Here is an 18398-nt window from a genome sequence, read left to right on the forward strand (position 1 = left end):
AACTTAAAGCTCCAGTCTGTTCTCTTTGCGTCTTTGGTCTCTTTCTGTTGACAGAGGTTCTGAACTACAATAAAGATGGGGGAGAATTCGAATAACTTTATCGATGTTGTCAACCTGACCTCTGCCCCATAAGAACTTCTCAATGCCATCATTTTGTAGTTATAACTTAACTTAACTTAACTTGATGTCCTTTCCTCTCACACACTTAAGGGCTCTATTTTGATTGTCTTAAGTAGCAGCTCTTATGCCTTAACTTAAAGGCCTGTCCATACTGTCTCCGACCACAGAACTGTTCGTCCCAGAGTTCTGACAGCTTTCTGACAGCTTTCTGACAGCTTTCTGACAGAGTTCTGACAGCTTTCTGACAGAGTTCTGACAGCTTTCTGACAGAGTTCTGACAGATTTCTGACAGCTTTCTGACAGAGTTCTGACAGCTTTCTGACAGAGTTCTGACAGAGTTCTGACAGCTTTCTGACAGCTTTCTGACAGAGTTCTGACAGAGTTCTGACAGCTTTCTGACAGAGTTCTGACAGCTTTCTGACAGAGTTCTGACAGAGTTCTGACAGCTTTCTGACAGAGTTCTGACAGCTTTCTGACAGAGTTCTGACAGAGTTCTGACAGAGTTCTGACAGCTTTCTGACAGAGTTCTGACAGCTTTCTGACAGAGTTCTGACAGAGTTCTGACAGAGTTCTGGCAGCTTTCCCAACTCTAATTTGGGGTAATTCAGGCTTTTCAGAAGATGTGAATGACGTCATTCTGAGGTTGAACCGGACCTTTCCTGACGAAAGGTCTGGTGGTCGGAGACAGTCAGAGAGACAGACAGACAGAGAGACAGTCAGAGAGACATACAGACCTTTAAGTACTTCAGACAATCAAAATCCAGCCTTAATGTTTAATTGTCTTCCTGGGGAAGATACTGCACGTTTCAATGGCAGTGGTCCAATAATAGGACTAATTGATACATAATTGCTACCTCACATTACATGATGATGTCATAATATATCATCTATATATTATATTATATTATATTATATTATATTATATTATATTATATTATATTATATTATATTATATGACATCACACTCACTAAAGCATGGCCTCTCCCTGTCCCCAGCATGTCACTCTGACCTCTCCAACCCCAGCGTCTTAAAGGCCAACGAACCTACAAGCTCACACTCATGAGACTGTTGTTGCTGAAGATAATTACGGTGGTGGTGGGGGGGGGGATAGAGCTTGTAAATCTGTTATTTCTAGAGTCTAAATGAAGTTACTGTGTTCAGCGTGTCTCCTCTCTTTCTTTCTTTCTTTCTTTCTTTCTTTCTTTCTTTCTTTCTTCAGGTTTTAACACACACCACCACATTGCTAAAATAATGAACATTTCTGTTCTACATTTTTCTGAAAAAAGTTTAAAAAAAGAAGAAAAAAAGTGAACCGAATACAGACTATATGATTTATCTTAATCCCATGAAATGATTAATGTTTATGAGAATATAATGGCTGAAACAGAATGATCTCTCTCTCTCTGGCATAGCCTGCTTAATGTTGTATGCTTGATAACAGCGCCTCCTGGTGTCCTGCACTCAACTCTACTAAACCTAAACTAAACCTACTAAACCTACTAAACCTGCTTCATTAAAACAATGCAAACGGCCAGTCACCTTCCCTATGCTGACAACTGTACTGAGCAGACATCACCACAAGAGGGCAGCGTATGCTTGGTAACGAGGCTTGTCAGCAGTGAGTAAGGAGTAGAACAGGATGGATTGTTTTTGGTAGATTTAATCTCCATGAATTTAAGGCTTCGTTAGGTGAGCAGCCTGATTGGTGGAAACACATGAGTTGTGTGTCTTTCGGAGGTCTTTAGCGTTTCCGTAGTCTCTGGTTTAACTGTGTTTGTTGTCTCTTTAACTGTCTGTCAACACATTGAGGGACGTTTGGATGTGTCGGCTGTCCAGTGTGTGTTTCTGAAGTCAGGAGAAGTTTAGACGCTTCATCATTTGATGATTTTAGAAGTCGATTTGCGATGAAATTCACAAACAAAACCCTACAGTTTGTCTTTGTGTCTCTCTCTCTCTCTCTCTCTCATCTCTCTCTCTCTCTCTCTCTCTCTCTCTCTCTCTCTCTGTCACCAACATTCAAACTTCACCACTCCACCCTACTTTAGAAATATCAGTGTGTTTCAGTACCACGCACCGTGGAGAAGGATTGAAGTGTTTGCCTTTCCAAAATCAGCTGGTTACAGAATGCTGTTACATAACAGCATGGTTACATACTGTATATTAATATGTAACATTACATAAGGCAACATTACAGAACGCCATCACACACTTTACAACATCAGCTGGGGTCACAGAATTTCCCCCTTGGGATAATAAAGGTATCTATCTAGGTCACAGGTCACAGGGTCCAGGGTCGAGGGGTCATCCACCGGTCCACCACTGCTGCTGCTAGACTCCTGTCTGTCTCTCTTCTCCTCTCATCTGTCTGTCTCTCTTCTCTCTCTCTCTCTTCTCTTCTGTCTCTCTCTCCTCCATCTTGGTGTGTTCATGCACTGTGTGCTCAGAGACATGTCACTGTGTGTCCACTTGGGGGTGCTGTTTCACTGTGCGTCCATGGGGAGTCACTGTCACTGTGTGTTCATGGGGAGTCACTGTCACTTCAACCACAGACATAGAAACCTAGATGCTCGGTCCGCGCGGTCCAAGCGAACAAAAAGGAGAGCTCCCTAGCTCCAGTTCAGCCAATCAAAAGCTTCCATGGGCGGGGTTTGCCCAGAACTCATGTACGTTTCCAAATAACGTGTCATGGACTAAAGGGAGATTTGCCATTTCAATTCCTGGATGGCAAGAAGCAAAACCAGGCAAGGACAATGGAGGGATCAGTTGTCTTATTGTTACTATGTTACTATGAAAAGCTCCACCAGCTGGAGATGGTCCGTCACGTCACACTTTTGCCCCTACTCATATCTCCGGCACCGTTGCCCCGATCCATGCCAAACTTTGCACACACACTCCTTGGATGCCAACTACAACCCACGTCCCTCATTTCTCACATGGCCTCTTCTAGCGTCACCATGAGGCCGATTCTTGCAAAACACATTTTTGGACACTGCTCCTACACATTTTGCCCTAAAATCACACAAAGCGGTACACGGTATCTCTACAGTCATGTCATCAACATGGATCTGTCCCATTTCCCATATTCCCTCCTGATTGGCTACCATTGCCTTCTAAATTTTGTGTATGCAACCTGACGGTCGCTTATCTCCCGATTAGGGAGTCTTACTTGTGTGTAATCTTGTATTTTACGCTGCTGGGTTTATTGTATTCACTGTGTGTGTTTACATGTGTCGTTATTATTTCTTCTCTCTCTCTCTCTCTCTCTCACTCTCTCTCCCTAATAGTCGATGGGAGCCCAACTTGATTTGGCCGCTGTGGCGACCCCGAAGGTCGCCGACTCGGGCGCCCTAGCTAAATCATTAGAACAAGCCCTGGGATACATCTGTGTAAAATGTGGCGCTTTTAGACTGAGCACGAAAAAACCCAAGGCCCCCGACTACTGGATGGAGGTTGAGGTTGTATTGAACCAAGGCTCCATCAAGGCCGTTCAGAGCGTTTAGATCACTTCTCTCCATCAATCAGACACAATGTGAACACAATGGTTAAACCTGAACCCTGGATACTGTATATCATACTGTATATCATACTGTTACACTGTAAACATCAGTGTTGTGTTTACCCTCCAATAAAGATGCCCCCACACACACACATGTGTGTGCACGTACACACACACACACACACACACACACACACACACACACACACACACACACACACACACTGTAAATGTCACTGCAGATGCAAACTCTCTCTCTTCTACCATTGTTATTGTGTGTGTGTGTGTGTGTGTGTGTGTGTGTGTGTGTGTGTGTGTGTGTGTGTGTGTGTGTGTGTGTGTGTGTGTGTGTGTGTGTGTGTGTGTTCGTGTGTGTGTGTGTGTGTGTGTGTGTGTGTGTGTGTGTGTGTGTGTGTGTGTGTGTGTGTGTGTGTGTGTGTGTGTGTGTGTGTGTGTGTGTGTGTGTGTGTGTGTGTGTGTGTACACCCCGTAGATTGACCACACAAGGTGCATGAGAGTGACATCATCACTGATCTTGAACTAATCTCTATGTCTGTTCTCCTGTGATTGACCTATCAATGAATGTATCTGGTGGATCTATATATCTATGGATTGATCTATCTATCTATCCATCTATCCATCTATCCATCCATCCATCCATCCATCCATCCATCTATCTATCTAACCATAGACTGATCTGATTGATAGACTGACAGATCTACCTGATGATGTCATCCACAGACTGAGGAGGGGTTTGCACATGGTGTTACACCAGCCTCTCATTCACAGGACTCCATGATTCGCATATGATTTACTGTCAACACTCTCTCTATGTCTCTATGTCTCTCTCTCTATGTCTATGTGTCTCTCTCTCTCTATGTCTCTCTCTCTATGTCTATGTGTCTCTCTCTCTATGTCTCTCTCTCTATGTCTCTCTCTATGTCTCTCTGTCTCTTTCCCTCTCTCTCTCTCTCTCTCTCTCTCTCTCTCTCTCTCTCTCTCTCTCTCTCTCTCTCTCTCTCTCTCTGTCTCTCTCTCTCCACTGGTTGTGGTGCTAACTCGTCCCATGTTGCAGTGGTCCTACTGAGCATGCTCCAGTCGGCACGGTGCCTGACGCTAGCGCTGACCCGCTTGCCCCGCCTCCGCCGCTAGCCAATCAGTGCTCTCCTCCCGCTGGCTCTCTAGCCAATCAGTGCTCTCCTCCTCCTCCCGCCGCTGAGCAGCCTCCTCCAGCCTCCGCCCCCTTAGCCCCTCCCCCAGAGAGGTAAACCACGCCCCCTCAGAGGCAGCAGACCTGGGCAGACTGTTTGATCTTTATTAGTATTCAATTAATCACAGAACATCATTGATAGAATGGAGAAAGATTTGATTAAATATTAAATGATATTGCTATTTAATAACATGTTTGAACAGCTTCATGGTAACCATGGCGACAGGCATAATGTTTGATGTTTGATTGACAGCTCTGTCCAGCTCTGCTCTGGGGTTTGAAGTGCTTTGATGTGCGTTACAGTCTGGTTTACAGTATTACAGTTACTGTACTTACTGTACACTTACTGTACATACTGTATGTCATGTATTCATATTAATATCGTTAATCCATCCCTTAATTAGTTGGCTACAGTGCTTTGCATCGTTACCTCTTGTCATTAACAACACATCACGTTTAAAAAGTGTGTAGCCTAATTTAGACACAACGTTTTGCTGAATTTGCCAAATATGTGGGTTTTTTTCTTTGTGAAATGTTTATGTTTTCATGTTAATTAAGGGTCATTAACGCCAGAGTGGCGACGGTAAGTCTTTCTGAAAGAGTGTTTATTTACCTTGTTGGTTTGTTTACCTCTGTAAGGAAAAACCCCAGCACAATGATATAGTAGTCTAACTGATATATGAGATCCCTCTGATGTCAGGGGAACAAATCCCTTTTATGCCCATATATGGAGATATGGAGATCCCTGTGATGCCAGTGGAACAAATCCCTTTTGCGTCGCCCTGAGGCGTCTTACTAGTAAAGGGAAATAATTGCAGAAATTATTTACATATATTAAAAATAGTCTTAAAGGAGTAGTTCACCCCAACATGACTTTTTCTCTATTGATTACTCATGCCATGGACACTTGAGTTCAATAATATGTTTTTGTATTTGTCGCATTCCAAAGACAAAAAATGTAATATAGTAAATTTACCCCCATTGATTCCGGATGGGGACCCGAATGCATTTGGGTCCCCATCCGGAATCAATGGGGGTAAATGTATTGTAATCAACTTTTTGTCTTGCATCAGAAACCCAAAAAATATTATTGAACTTAAGTCTCCATGGCATAAATAATCAAGTCATTTTGGGGGTGAACTACTCCTTTAAAGTCACCTAGTTTCAATTTAAAGCTTTTTTTTGTGTAGTTTTATGTCTTCTAGTCCTTCTCAGCAGTGATGGAGGAAATGAATCAATAATATGAATATAATATGAATGAATAAACATCCTGAGTGTTACTTTAAGTGAATCACATCCTGAGTGTTACTTTAAGTGAATCACATCCTGAGTGTCAATTTAAATGAATCACATCCTGAGTGTTAATTTAAGTTAATCACATCCTGAGTATTAATTTAAGTGAATCACATCCTGAGTGTTAATTTAAGTTAATCACATCCTGAGTGTTAATTTAAATCAATCACATCCTGAGTATTAATTTAAGTGAATCACATCCTGAGTGTTAATTTAAGTTAATCACATCCTGAGTGTTAATTTAAGTGAATCACATCCTGAGTGTTAATTTAAGTTAATCACATCCTGAGTGTTAATTTAAGTTAATCACATCCTGAGTGTTAATTTAAGTGAATCACATCCTGAGTGTTAATTTAAGTTAATCACATCCTGAGTGTTAATTTAAATCAATCAACATCCTGAGTGTTAATTTAACTCTGACAGCTGTCAGAGTTACAGAAGGATTCTAGACCAGGGGTCTTCAACAGGGGGGTCCGGGACCCCTAGGGGGTCCTCAGAGTTACTACAGGGGGTCGTCCAAATCTTTGTGTGATAGAAACCTTTTTTCTCCTGTTTTATATTAACCATATTTTGCCAAAAAGCTTGTAGATTGGCAAAGTATTTTATTTTTGGTTTGGTGTAGAGGGGGGGAGGGGGAAAAGAGCAGAGTAAGTACAGAGTGAAAGTTTATTAGGTAATGATGGCTAAAGTGGTTAAATATCTGAAAACACAAATTATAATAATGAAACTCTATGAAAAGGTTGTGGGGGTCCCTGCTTCATCTCTCTCTCAACTAAGGGGTCCTTTGCCTGAAAACGTTGAAGACCCCTGTTGTAGACCACATGGTTCTCATTCACCCAGGAACAGGAAGTTGTTATCTCATCCTTTTCCTGTAACCTCTCCAGCCAATACGGACAGCCGCCTGCCATGTACCAGGCTCCGCCCATGGCCCAAGGCCCGCCCCCTCAGCAGTACCAGCCAATGCCACAGCAGTACCAGCAGTACCAGCACCCGCCCATGCAGCAAGGCCCGCCCATGATGCAACAAGGCCCGCCCATGATGCAACAAGGCCCGCCCATGATGCAACAAGGCCCGCCCATGATGCAACAAGGCCCGCCCATGATGCCACAAGGCCCGCCCATGCATCAGGCCCCTCCCATGATGCCGCAGGCCCCGCCCATGCAGCAGAGCTCCATCCAGATCCCCATGGGACCGCCCCCCAAGGTGGTCAGCACCGCCTGCATCTACCCCACCCACCCAGGTGAGACCACGCCTCTTAACCCCGCCCACCCAGGTGAGACCACGCATCTTAACCCCACCCACCCAGGTGAGACCACGCCTCCAAACACAGCACCAATAGATAGCATTTAGCAATGTAGCATACAGCATAATGCTACCCTAGGAGACACAGGGAGAATATGCAAACTCCACACAGAAATACACATTCATTATGGCTTTTCTGATATTGTGAGAATAGCAGATGTGGAGCATGTAGTCTTGTAGATCGATATTTTCCTCCCTAGACAGTCAACAAGAGAAGAGTGTCATCAGCGTATCCATTAATCCATAGTCGTGTAATTTATTAACCACTATAAACAGGTAACAACACATAAAATGCATACAAAATGATAATTAAAGTGCGAAGTTAGTTCAGGCAGGTATACTCGAGAGGGTACATTGCATTGCAGTTGTAAGGACAGTAATACTCACTATTAAACCAGACCCTACGTCATTGGCCGATGTGGCAGTCAGCTGATCATTTGCCAACTACTTAAGCCGGCCCAGTCTGTCATTCTCCCTGCTGCTCTTGCCCGGACTGTTGCTTGTGTTTGCTTGCCCCCACCGCCTCCCCAGCACCACCAGTAGGCTCTGCTAACTCTGTTCCCCATGGGGGGTTGTTTATATATCTATATATCTCCCTGCTCATTATGGGTAATGATGTTCTTCTTCTGTGCTGCTTGCTGCTGAGCAGGGAGAACATTTAGCAGAGCCAAACGCCCAATTAAATGTGACATTCACACTTGTATACTCATTAATAATAAACATAAACATAAATAATAAACATAAACATTGTTCAATATATCGTGAGTTACCAGACTGAATAATAATAATAATAAGTATAACCTATTCAATACATTTTAAAACAATCAAAACATCAATAATCTGAATAATCTCTTCTCCCTCCGCAGGCCCCGCCCCGGCCCCTGCTCCCGTCCAACCGGCGGCCCCCCCTGCCCCTAGCCCCGCCTCCTCCGCGGGCCGCCCCCCCTGGGTGACGGACAACTCCTTCGCCGACAAGTACGACCCGTCCAAGACCACCACCACCAAGACCACCTCCGTCAAGCTGCAGCCCCTCCCCCAGGCCGCGCCCCCTCCCCCCCGCCTACATCCCCAACCCCTCGGCCGTGGCCCCACCCCCGGCGCCGCCCACGGCCCCCAGCCACCCCGCCCCCTTCACCCCCAGCCCCGCCCCTTTCCCCTCCCCCAACGTGGCGCGGGGCGTGGCCCAGCGGGCGGAGCGGTACGCCGGGGGCAGCCGCACCCCACTGTGTGGAGCCTGCAACGGAGTCATCAGGTACATACCCTATACCCTATACCCTAACCCTATACCCTATACCCTATACCCTAACCCTATACATACTAACCCTAACCCGCTGTGTGGAGCCTGCAACAGAGTCTTCAGGTCAGTCTGTCTGTATTTACTTACAGTACATAAAGCATATTAGTCGGGGGCCTTAGGGAGATAGAATGGTATACTAACAGTGTTCTGGTATCAGGGGGTCCTCAGTATACTAACAGTGTGTTCTGGTATCTGGGGGTCCTCATTATACTAACAGTGTTCTGGTATCAGGGGGTCCTCAGTATACTAACAGTGTTCTGGTATCAGGGGTCTTCAGTATACTAACAGTGTTCTGGTATCAGGGGGTCCTCAGTATACTAACAGTGTTCTGGTATCAGGGGGTCCTTCAGTATACTAACAGTGTTCTGGTATCAGGGGGTCCTTCAGTATACTAACAGTGTTCTGGTATCAGGGGGTCCTCAGTATACTAACAGTGTTCTGGTATCAGGGGTCCTCAGTATACTAACAGTGTTCTGGTATCAGGGGGTCCTTCAGTATACTAACAGTGTTCTGGTATCAGGGGGTCCTCAGTATACTAACAGTGTTCTGGTATCAGGGGGTCCTCAGTATACTAACAGTGTTCTGGTATCAGGGGGTCCTCAGTATACTAACAGTGTTCTGGTATCAGGGGGTCCTTCAGTATACTAACAGTGTTCTGGTATCAGGGGGTCCTCAGTATACTAACAGTGTTCTGGTATCAGGGGGTCCTCAGTATACTAACAGTGTGTTCTGGTATCAGGGGTCCTCAGTATACTAACAGTGTTCTGGTATCAGGGGGTCCTCAGTGTTCTGGTATCAGGGGGTCCTCAGTATACTAACAGTGTGTTCTGGTATCAGGGGTCTTCAGTATACTAACAGTGTTCTGGTATCAGGGGTCTTCAGTATACTAACAGTGTTCTGGTATCAGGGGGGTCCTCAGTATACTAACAGTGTTCTGGTATCAGGGGTCTTCAGTATACTAACAGTGTTCTGGTATCAGGGGGTCTTCAGTATACTAACAGTGTTCTGGTATCAGGGGGTCCTCAGTATACTAATAGTGTTCTGGTATCAGGGGGTCCTCAGTATACTAACAGTGTTCTGGTATCAGGGGTCTTCAGTATACTAACAGTGTTCTGGTATCAGGGGGTCCTCAGTATACTAACAGTGTTCTGGTATCAGGGGGTCCTCAGTATACTAACAGTGTTCTGGTATCAGGGGTCCCTTCAGTATACTAACAGTGTGTTCTGGTATCAGGGGGTCCTCAGTATACTAACAGTGTTCTGGTATCAGGGGGTCCTCAGTATACTAACAGTGTGTCCTGTGATTAAGGGGTCCCTTCCTGGTGGCGTTGGGACGCTCCTGGCACCCTGAGGAGTTCAACTGTCACTACTGTCACACGTCTCTGGCGGACGTGAGCTTCGTGGAGGAGCAGAACGCTGTGTACTGTGAGAACTGTTATGGAGAGTTCTTCGCCCCCACCTGCGCACGATGCAACACCAAGGTCATGGGGGTGAGTCACACACACACACACACACACACACACACACACACACACACACACACACACACACACACACACACAGAACCATTCTTTAGCTCCATGGCAGTGGCATCAGTTCTGAAAGAAAAGCTAAGGTATGGCAACATGACTGGTATCTTGCACGCGCGCAAAGACCAGTCATGTTGCCATACCTTAGCAACAGGCTTGATACATTTTTTTAAGAAGTACATTCTATTTTTCTCCCCGTTTCTACGGTTTCATATTAAAATGGCTTTTTTTTAGCACCAGTAAACATAGATCTAGCACCAGTAATCAGATCAACCAACACAGGGATGCTGACAGAACCCTCACTAAAAACCCCAGGACAACGATCCACTTGTCCGAGACTCTTCTCCCTCCTGGCCCCCAAACTGTGGAATAAACTCCCTGTCGCACAGAACTACAGACTCACTCCCTAGCTTCCATTAGAGCTACAGACTCACTCCCTAGCTTCCATTAGAGCTACAGACTCACTCCCTAGCTTCCATTAGAGCTACAGACTCACTCCCTAGCTTCCATTAGAACTACAGACTCACTCCCTAGCTTCCATTAGAACTACAGACTCACTCCCTAGCTTCCATTAGAGCTACAGACTCACTCCCTAGCTTCCATTAGAGCTACAGACTCACTCCCTAGCTTCCATTAGAACTACAGACTCACTCCCTAGCTTCCATTAGAACTACAGACTCACTCCCTAGCTTCCATTAGAGCTACAGACTCACTCCCTAGCTTCCATTAGAACTACAGACTCACTCCCTAGCTTCCATTAGAACTACAGACTCACTCCCTAGCTTCCCGTTCAGCCACTTAAAGGATATGTGGCTGAACAGGAAGTGATGTGCTGTCATGTGGTGTGTTTACAGGAAGTGATGCACGCTCTGAGGCAGACATGGCACACCACCTGTTTTGTGTGCGCAGCCTGCGGAAAGGCCTTTGGGAACTCACTGTTCCACATGGAGGACGGAGAACCTTACTGCGAGAAGGGTTAGTACCTGTTCTATCTGTCTGTCTGTCTGTCTGTCTGTCTGTCTGTCTGTCTGTCTGTCTGTCTGTCTGTCTGTCTGTCTGTCTGTCTGTCTGTCTGTTCCACATGGAGGACGGAGAACCTTACTGCGAGAAGGGTTAGTACCTGTTCTGTCTGTCTGTCTGTCTGTCTGTCTGTCTGTCTGTCTGTCTGTCTGTCTGTCTGTCTGTCTGTCTGTCTGTTCCACATGGAGGACGGAGAACCCTACTGCTAGAAGGGTTAGTACCTACCCTAACCCTAACCTACAGAAGTCTGTCTGTCTGTCTGTCTGTCTGTCTGTCTGTCTTATGACAACATAATCTATTAGCCTGACATTATCCAGATGACAACACGTTCCTCCATGCTTCAGCCTATAGGAAGCAAGGATGAGAAATCACAAAATGACCAATCAGTGACTGTGTTGCAATTGAACAGTGTACCACAGTCACTGATTGGCCCGGTCATTTTGTGATTTCTCATACTCTCTCCCTATAGGCTGATGGAGGAAGGTGTGAGTCTGGCAGATTGTTGCCAGGCTAAAAACACTGTTTGGGAAACTATGGATGATTAAGTTCATTGATTGATTGATTGATTGATTGATTGATTGATTGATTGATTGATTGTACAAGTAAAGTTAAACACCCTGCCTAAAAGGAACATCCCAAATAAGACCTTTTGCTGTCTTTTTTACAGTATTTAATTCATGGACATAACAAATAGCAAGCAAAGAAACATTCAATAATATCGCAGTTATAAAAACACTATGTACAGGATAGGGGAAACAAGGGGGTGGGGCTAAGGTAAGGGGAGTGCTCACTTCTGGCCTGTCTATGGGAGAAGTGATAACTACCTCCTTCTCTGGCCTCCTGAAAGGTGAGTTTTCACCTGTCTATGGGAGAAGTGATAACTACCTCCTTCTCTGGCCTCCTGAAAGGTGAGTTTTCACCTGTCTATGGGAGAAGTGATAACTACCTCCTTCTCTGGCCTCCTGAAAGGTGAGTTTTCACCTGTCTATGGGAGAAGTGATAACTACCTCCTTCTCTGGCCTCCTGAAAGGTGACTTTTCACCTGTCTATGGGAGAAGTGATAACTACCTCCTTCTCTGGCCTCCTGAAAGGTGAGTTTTCACCTGTCTATGGGAGAAGTGATAACAACCTCCTTCTCTGGCCTCCTGAAAGGTGAGTTTTCACCTGTCTATGGGAGAAGTGATAACTACCTCCTTCTCTGGCCTCCTGAAAGGTGAGTTTTCACCTGTCTATGGGAGAAGTGATAACTACCTCCTTCTCTGGCCTCCTGAAAGGTGACTTTTCACCTGTCAATGGGAGAAGTGATAACTACCTCCTTCTCTGGCCTCCTGAAAGGTGAGTTTTCACCTGTCTATGGAGAAGTGATAACAACCTCCTTCTCTGGCCTCCTGAAAGGTGACTTTTCACCTGTCTATGGGAGAAGTGATAACTACCTCCTTCTCTGGCCTCCTGAAAGGTGAGTCTTCACCTGTCTATGGGAGAAGTGATAACTACCTCCTTCTCTGGCCTCCTGAAAGGTGAGTTTTTCACCTGTCTATGGGAGAAGTGATAACTACCTCCTTCTCTGGCCTCCTGAAAGGTGAGTTCTCACCTGTCTATGGGAGAAGTGATAACTACCTCCTTCTCTGGCCTCCTGAAAGGTGAGTTCTCACCTGTCTATGGGAGAAGTGATAACTACCTCCTTCTCTGGCCTCCTGAAAGGTGAGTTTTCACCTGTCTATGGGAGAATTGATAACTACCTCCTTCTCTGGCCTCCTGAAAGGTGAGTTTTCACCTGTCTATGGGAGAAGTGATAACTACCTCCTTCTCTGGCCTCCTGAAAAGGTGAGTTTTCACCTGTCTATGGGAGAAGTGATAACTACCTCCTTCTCTGGCCTCCTGAAAGGTGAGTTTTCACCTGTCTATGGGAGAAGTGATAACTACCTCCTTCTCTGGCCTCCTGAAAGGTGAGTTTTCACCTGTCTATGGGAGAAGTGATAACTACCTCCTTCTCTGGCCTCCTGAAAGGTGAGTCTTCACCTGTCTATGGGAGAAGTGATAACTACCTCCTTCTCTGGCCTCCTGAAAGGTGAGTTTTCAGGGCAGTTTTGAAGGATGCCAGCGATCTACATGTTTTAAGGGAGGTAGTCAAGGAATTCCACACCTGGGTGTCAGTGTTGTAGAAGGGAGAATTTACCCATGTTTGTTTTATGGGTTTGTGTTATCAGATCATTGTGTTGTGGCTGTGGGTGTCGCTAACTTTTTGTAGATGTTTGGTCAGATATGCTGGTACTGAGGGGATGGAGGGCAGATTTACGTTGACTATTTTGAAAGTCAATCCCAGTTTTAGTTGTTTAACCCTGTCTTCAACGCTGAGCCATCTTAGGCTAGCAACATGTGTGGGAGAAACGTGGGTCATGACCCCCAGGTGGAGAAGTAGTGGAATCAGGTTGTTTTGGGAGGTTTGGAGCTTTAATAGTCTTTAGTGGTTCTTGATGTTGGAGGACCAGGAGCAGAGCTTTAATAGTCTTTAGTGGTTCTTGATGTTGGGAGGACCAGGAGCAGAGCTTTAATAGTCTTTAGTGGTTCTTGATGTTGGAGGACCAGGAGCAGAGCTTTAATAGTCTTTAGTGGTTCTTGATGTTGGAGGACCAGGAGCAGAGCTTTAATAGTCTTTAGTGGTTCTTGATGTTGGAGGACCAGGAGCAGAGCTTTAATAGTCTTTAGTGGTTCTTGATGTTGGAGACCAGGAGCAGAGCTTTAATAGTCTTTAGTGGTTCTTGATGTTGGAGGACCAGGAGCAGAGCCTTCTACGGAGAGTTGCATCACTCCCTTCACTTCCTGGTCCAGGTTTTCTACTCACACATCTATTGGTGTTTAGTGACAAACTGCCAACCGGAGTTACAGAATGCATTGAAGGTCTATGAGTGCTATCTGTATTAACCCTATGTCTCTCTCTCTCCTGTATATTAACCCTATGTCTCTCTCTCTCTGCTGTATTAACCCTATGTCTCTCTCTCTCTCTCTCTCTCTCTCTCTCTCTCTCTCTCTCCTGTATTAACCCTATGTCTCTCTCTCTCTCTCTCTCTCTCTCTCTCTCTCCTGTATTAACCCTATGTCTCTCTCTCTCTCTCTCTCTCTCTCTCTCTCTCTCTCTCTCCTCTCTCTCTCTCTCTCTCTCTCTCCTGTATTAACCCTATGTCTCTCTCTCTCTCTCTGCTGTATTAACCCTATGTCTCTCTCTCTCTCTCTCTCTCTCTCTCTCTCTCTCTCCTGTATTAACCCTATGTCTCTCTCTCTCTCTCTCTCTCTCTCTCTCTCTCTCTCTCTCTCTCTCTCTCCTGTATTAACCCTATGTCTCTCTCTCTCTCTCTCTCTCTCTCTCTCTCTCTCTCTCTCTCTCTCTCTCTCTCTCCTGTATTAACCCTATCTCTCTCTCTCTCTCTCTCTCTCTCTCTCTCTCTCTCTCTCCTGTATTAACCCTATCTCTCTCTCTCTCTCTCTCTCTCTCTCTCTCTCTCTCTCTCTCTCTCACCTGTATTAACCCTATGTGTCTCTCTCTCTCTCTCTCTCTCTCCTGTATTAACCCTATCTCTCTCTCTCTCTCTCTCTCTCTCTCTCTCTCTCTCTCCTGTATTAACCCTATGTCTCTCTCTCGTCTCTCTCTCTCTCTCTCTCTCTCTCTCTCTCTCTCTCTCTCTCTCTCTCTCCTTCCTGTATTAACCCTATGTCTCTCGCCCATACAGACTACATCTCTCTCTTCAGCACTAAGTGTCATGGCTGTGACTTCCCGGTGGAGGCAGGAGACAAGTTCATCGAGGCTCTGGGACACACCTGGCATGATACCTGCTTCGTCTGTGCTGTGAGTACACTGTACACTACTATACTACCACTATACTATACCTACACTACCATTACACCTGGCACGACACCTGCTTCGTCTGTGCAGTAAGAACCCTTTACACTATACTATACACTATACACTACCTACATACCATTACACCTGGCATGATACCTGCTTCGTCTGTGCTGTGAGTACTATACTACCACTATAACACTACCACTATACCACTATACTATACACTATACTATACGTACACTACCCAGGAGACAAGTTCATCGAGGCTCTGGGACACACCTGGCATGACACCTGCTTCGTCTGTGCTGTGAGTACACTGTATACTGGTATACTACCACTATACTATACACTACTATACTATACTATACTATACTATACTACCACTATACCACTACCCTATACACTATACACTATACACTACACTACCACTATACCACTATACTATACACTATACTATACACTACCTACATACCATTACACCTGGCATGATACCTGCTTCGTCTGTGCTGTGAGTACTCAAATTTTTTTTTCTCAAAAATTTTTATTTCTCAAATTCTTTTTTTCCCAATTTTTTTTTTTCTCAAAAAATCTTTTTTTCTCAAAAATTTTTTTTTTTCTCAAATTTTTTTTCTCTAAAATTTTTTTTTCTCAATTTTTTTTTCTCAAATTTTTTTTTTCTCAATTTTTTTTTCTCAAATTTTTTTTTCTCAAACATTTTTTTTCTCAAATTCTTTTTTTCTCAAAAAAAATTTTTTTTGGAGAAAAAAACATTTTTCTCAAATTTTTTTTTTCTCAAATTTTTTTTTTCTCAACATTTTTTTTTCTCAATTTTTTTTTTTTCAAATTCTTTTTTTCTCAAATTTTTTTTTCTCTAATTTTTTTTTATTTTTTTTTCTCAAAAAATGTTTTCTCAAAAAACTTTTTTTTCTCAAAAAACTTTTTTTTCTCAAAAAACTTTTTTTTCTCAAAAAACTTTTTTTTCTCAAAAAACTTTTTTTTTTCTCAAAAAACTTTTTTTTCTCAAAAAGATTATTTTCTCAAAAAAACCATCAGATCGTGGCCACCTCAGGGATTTGTTTTCGACGAATATTTACTCCTATAGACACAACGCGACGACCTAGAGGGGAGGCCGGCGCAGCCGGCCGACCTTCTAGTACACTACACTATACACTACACTATACACTACACTATACACTACACTATACACTACACTATACACTACACCTGACACAACACTGCTTAGTCTGTGCGGTGAGCGTCACAGATCTACAACATTACAGTGTAACACTATAGAATAGATCTACAACATTACAGTGTAACACTATAGAATAGATCTACAAGCTTCTAGATGGGCTACCTTTGCAGAAGAGATTTGGTGTACACAGGAACAGGTGATCAGGTCCATTTAGTTAGTATGTTATCGTTTATTTTGGGCATGAGCCATAATATACAACTATGACATTTCATACAATTAAAACAAACACAATAAAAAGAAAAACAAAGCACAAGGTGTAGGATGAAGATTTAGCTTATCTTCTTACATTAAATAATTATAAAACAGAAAAAAAACATTTGCAGAATAAGCAATTAGTAGAAAGAAAAACAGCATATAATATAATTATATTCTATAGTAATATAATATAATATAATATAATATAATATAATATAATATAATGTAATTGCAGGTGTGTAATGTGAACCTGGAGGGCCAGAATAATATAGTATAGTATAGTATAGTATAGTATAATATAGTGTAGTGTAGTATAGTATAGTATAGTATAGTATAGTATAGTATAATATAATATAATATAATATAATATAATATAATATAATATAATATAGTATAATATAGTGTAGTGTAGTATAGTATAGTATAGTATAGTATAGTAAAGTATAATATAGTATAGTATAGTATAGTATAGTATAGTATAGTATAGTATAGTATAATATAGTATAGTATAGTATAGTATAGTGTAATGTAATGTAATGTAATGTAATGTAATATACTTACAGGTGTGTAATGTGAACCTGAGGGCCAGAATAATATAGTATAGTATAGTATAGTATAGTATAGTATATAGTATATAGTATATAGTATAGTATAGTATAGTATAGTATAGTATAGTATAGTATAGTATAGTATAATGTAATGTAATGTAATGTAATGTAATGTAATATACTTACAGGTGTGTAATGTGAACCTGGAGGGCCAGAATAATATAGTATAGTGTAGTATAGTATAGTATATAGTATATAGTATAGTATAGTATAGTATAGTATAGTATAATGTAATGTAATGTAATGTAATGTAATGTAATGTAATGTAATATACTTACAGGTGTGTAATGTGACCTTGAGGGCCAGCCTTTCTACTCCAAGAAGGACAACCTCTCTGTAAGAAACACGCTCACGCCATCAACGTCTAGACCAGCTGCTCCCTGCTGCCCCCATGTGGCCACCACACAGAGGGGGAGGGGCCCTGGATGTGCCCCCGCCCCCTCCCCGTTAGTCACCACCCGCCACTACAACACCAGCTGAGGGCCACAACCAACCATCTGGACAATAGATCTGTTTTACATGTTTGCTCTTAGGGAATAACTATAGTTTGTCTTGGGAGATACAAAACACATGTTGTTGTTTTTTTGCAATTTTTTTTGCGTTCACATTCAGTGATAACACGTTTTACGCACGATGCTGTTTTAACACGGAAATGACGTGATTACACCGCTGTTGGAGCTGTGTTCTTTTTTTATTTGTATTTTATTTGACAGACAGACAGACATACAGACAGACAGACAGACAGACAGACAGACAGACAGACTACAGAGTGCCTTGTGCTGAATATTAATAATGATAATATTATGCTTCATTTATACAAAGAAACAGCTGATATACAAGCTCACAGCGTGAGGAACAGCTGATATACAAGCTCACAGCGTGTTGTGATCAGATTTAAAGGAGTAGTCCATCCCCAAAATGACTGTGGTTGTGATGCGTTCTGAGCTTGTGTATGGGCTGTTCTGAGTGCAGCACCGACATGCAACGAAGTATAAATCTGTATTATTATTATTATTGTTTTGGGATGTGTGGATGTGGAATACTCATAACTACTGACTATTTGTTTTCTTTTGATTTCACATAAAGTAGGTTTTATTGATGCAACAATTTATACACAGTTCTAATATTTATGGTGTATTTTCTGGCTGTGTGATATTTATTTAACAAACGTATAGGATGAGATCTACTGCATTATTCATATATTATTATTATTAAATCTACTGCTAGCTATTTAA

The 18398-nt window shown here is 43.0% G+C and overlaps 1 pseudogene across 1 annotated transcript in view; it reads left to right on the forward strand.

The window, feature by feature from the left end:
* Window positions 1-17531, forward strand: part of LOC308296727 (LIM domain-binding protein 3-like) — an 87084-nt pseudogene extending 69553 nt beyond the window's left edge. Inside the window, exons 11-17 of the transcript in view lie at window positions 4693-4881; window positions 7005-7360; window positions 8289-8674; window positions 10028-10208; window positions 11102-11222; window positions 14993-15108; window positions 17444-17531. The product of the transcript in view is annotated as an LIM domain-binding protein 3-like (transcript). The remainder of the gene's footprint in view (window positions 1-4692; window positions 4882-7004; window positions 7361-8288; window positions 8675-10027; window positions 10209-11101; window positions 11223-14992; window positions 15109-17443) is intronic.
* The last annotated feature ends 867 nt before the right edge of the window (window positions 17532-18398 follow it).

This window comes from Nannobrachium achirus (assembly GCF_963921795.1).
Source record: "Nannobrachium achirus genome assembly, chromosome: 13".
Classification (NCBI taxonomy): Eukaryota; Metazoa; Chordata; class Actinopteri; order Myctophiformes; family Myctophidae; genus Nannobrachium; species Nannobrachium achirus.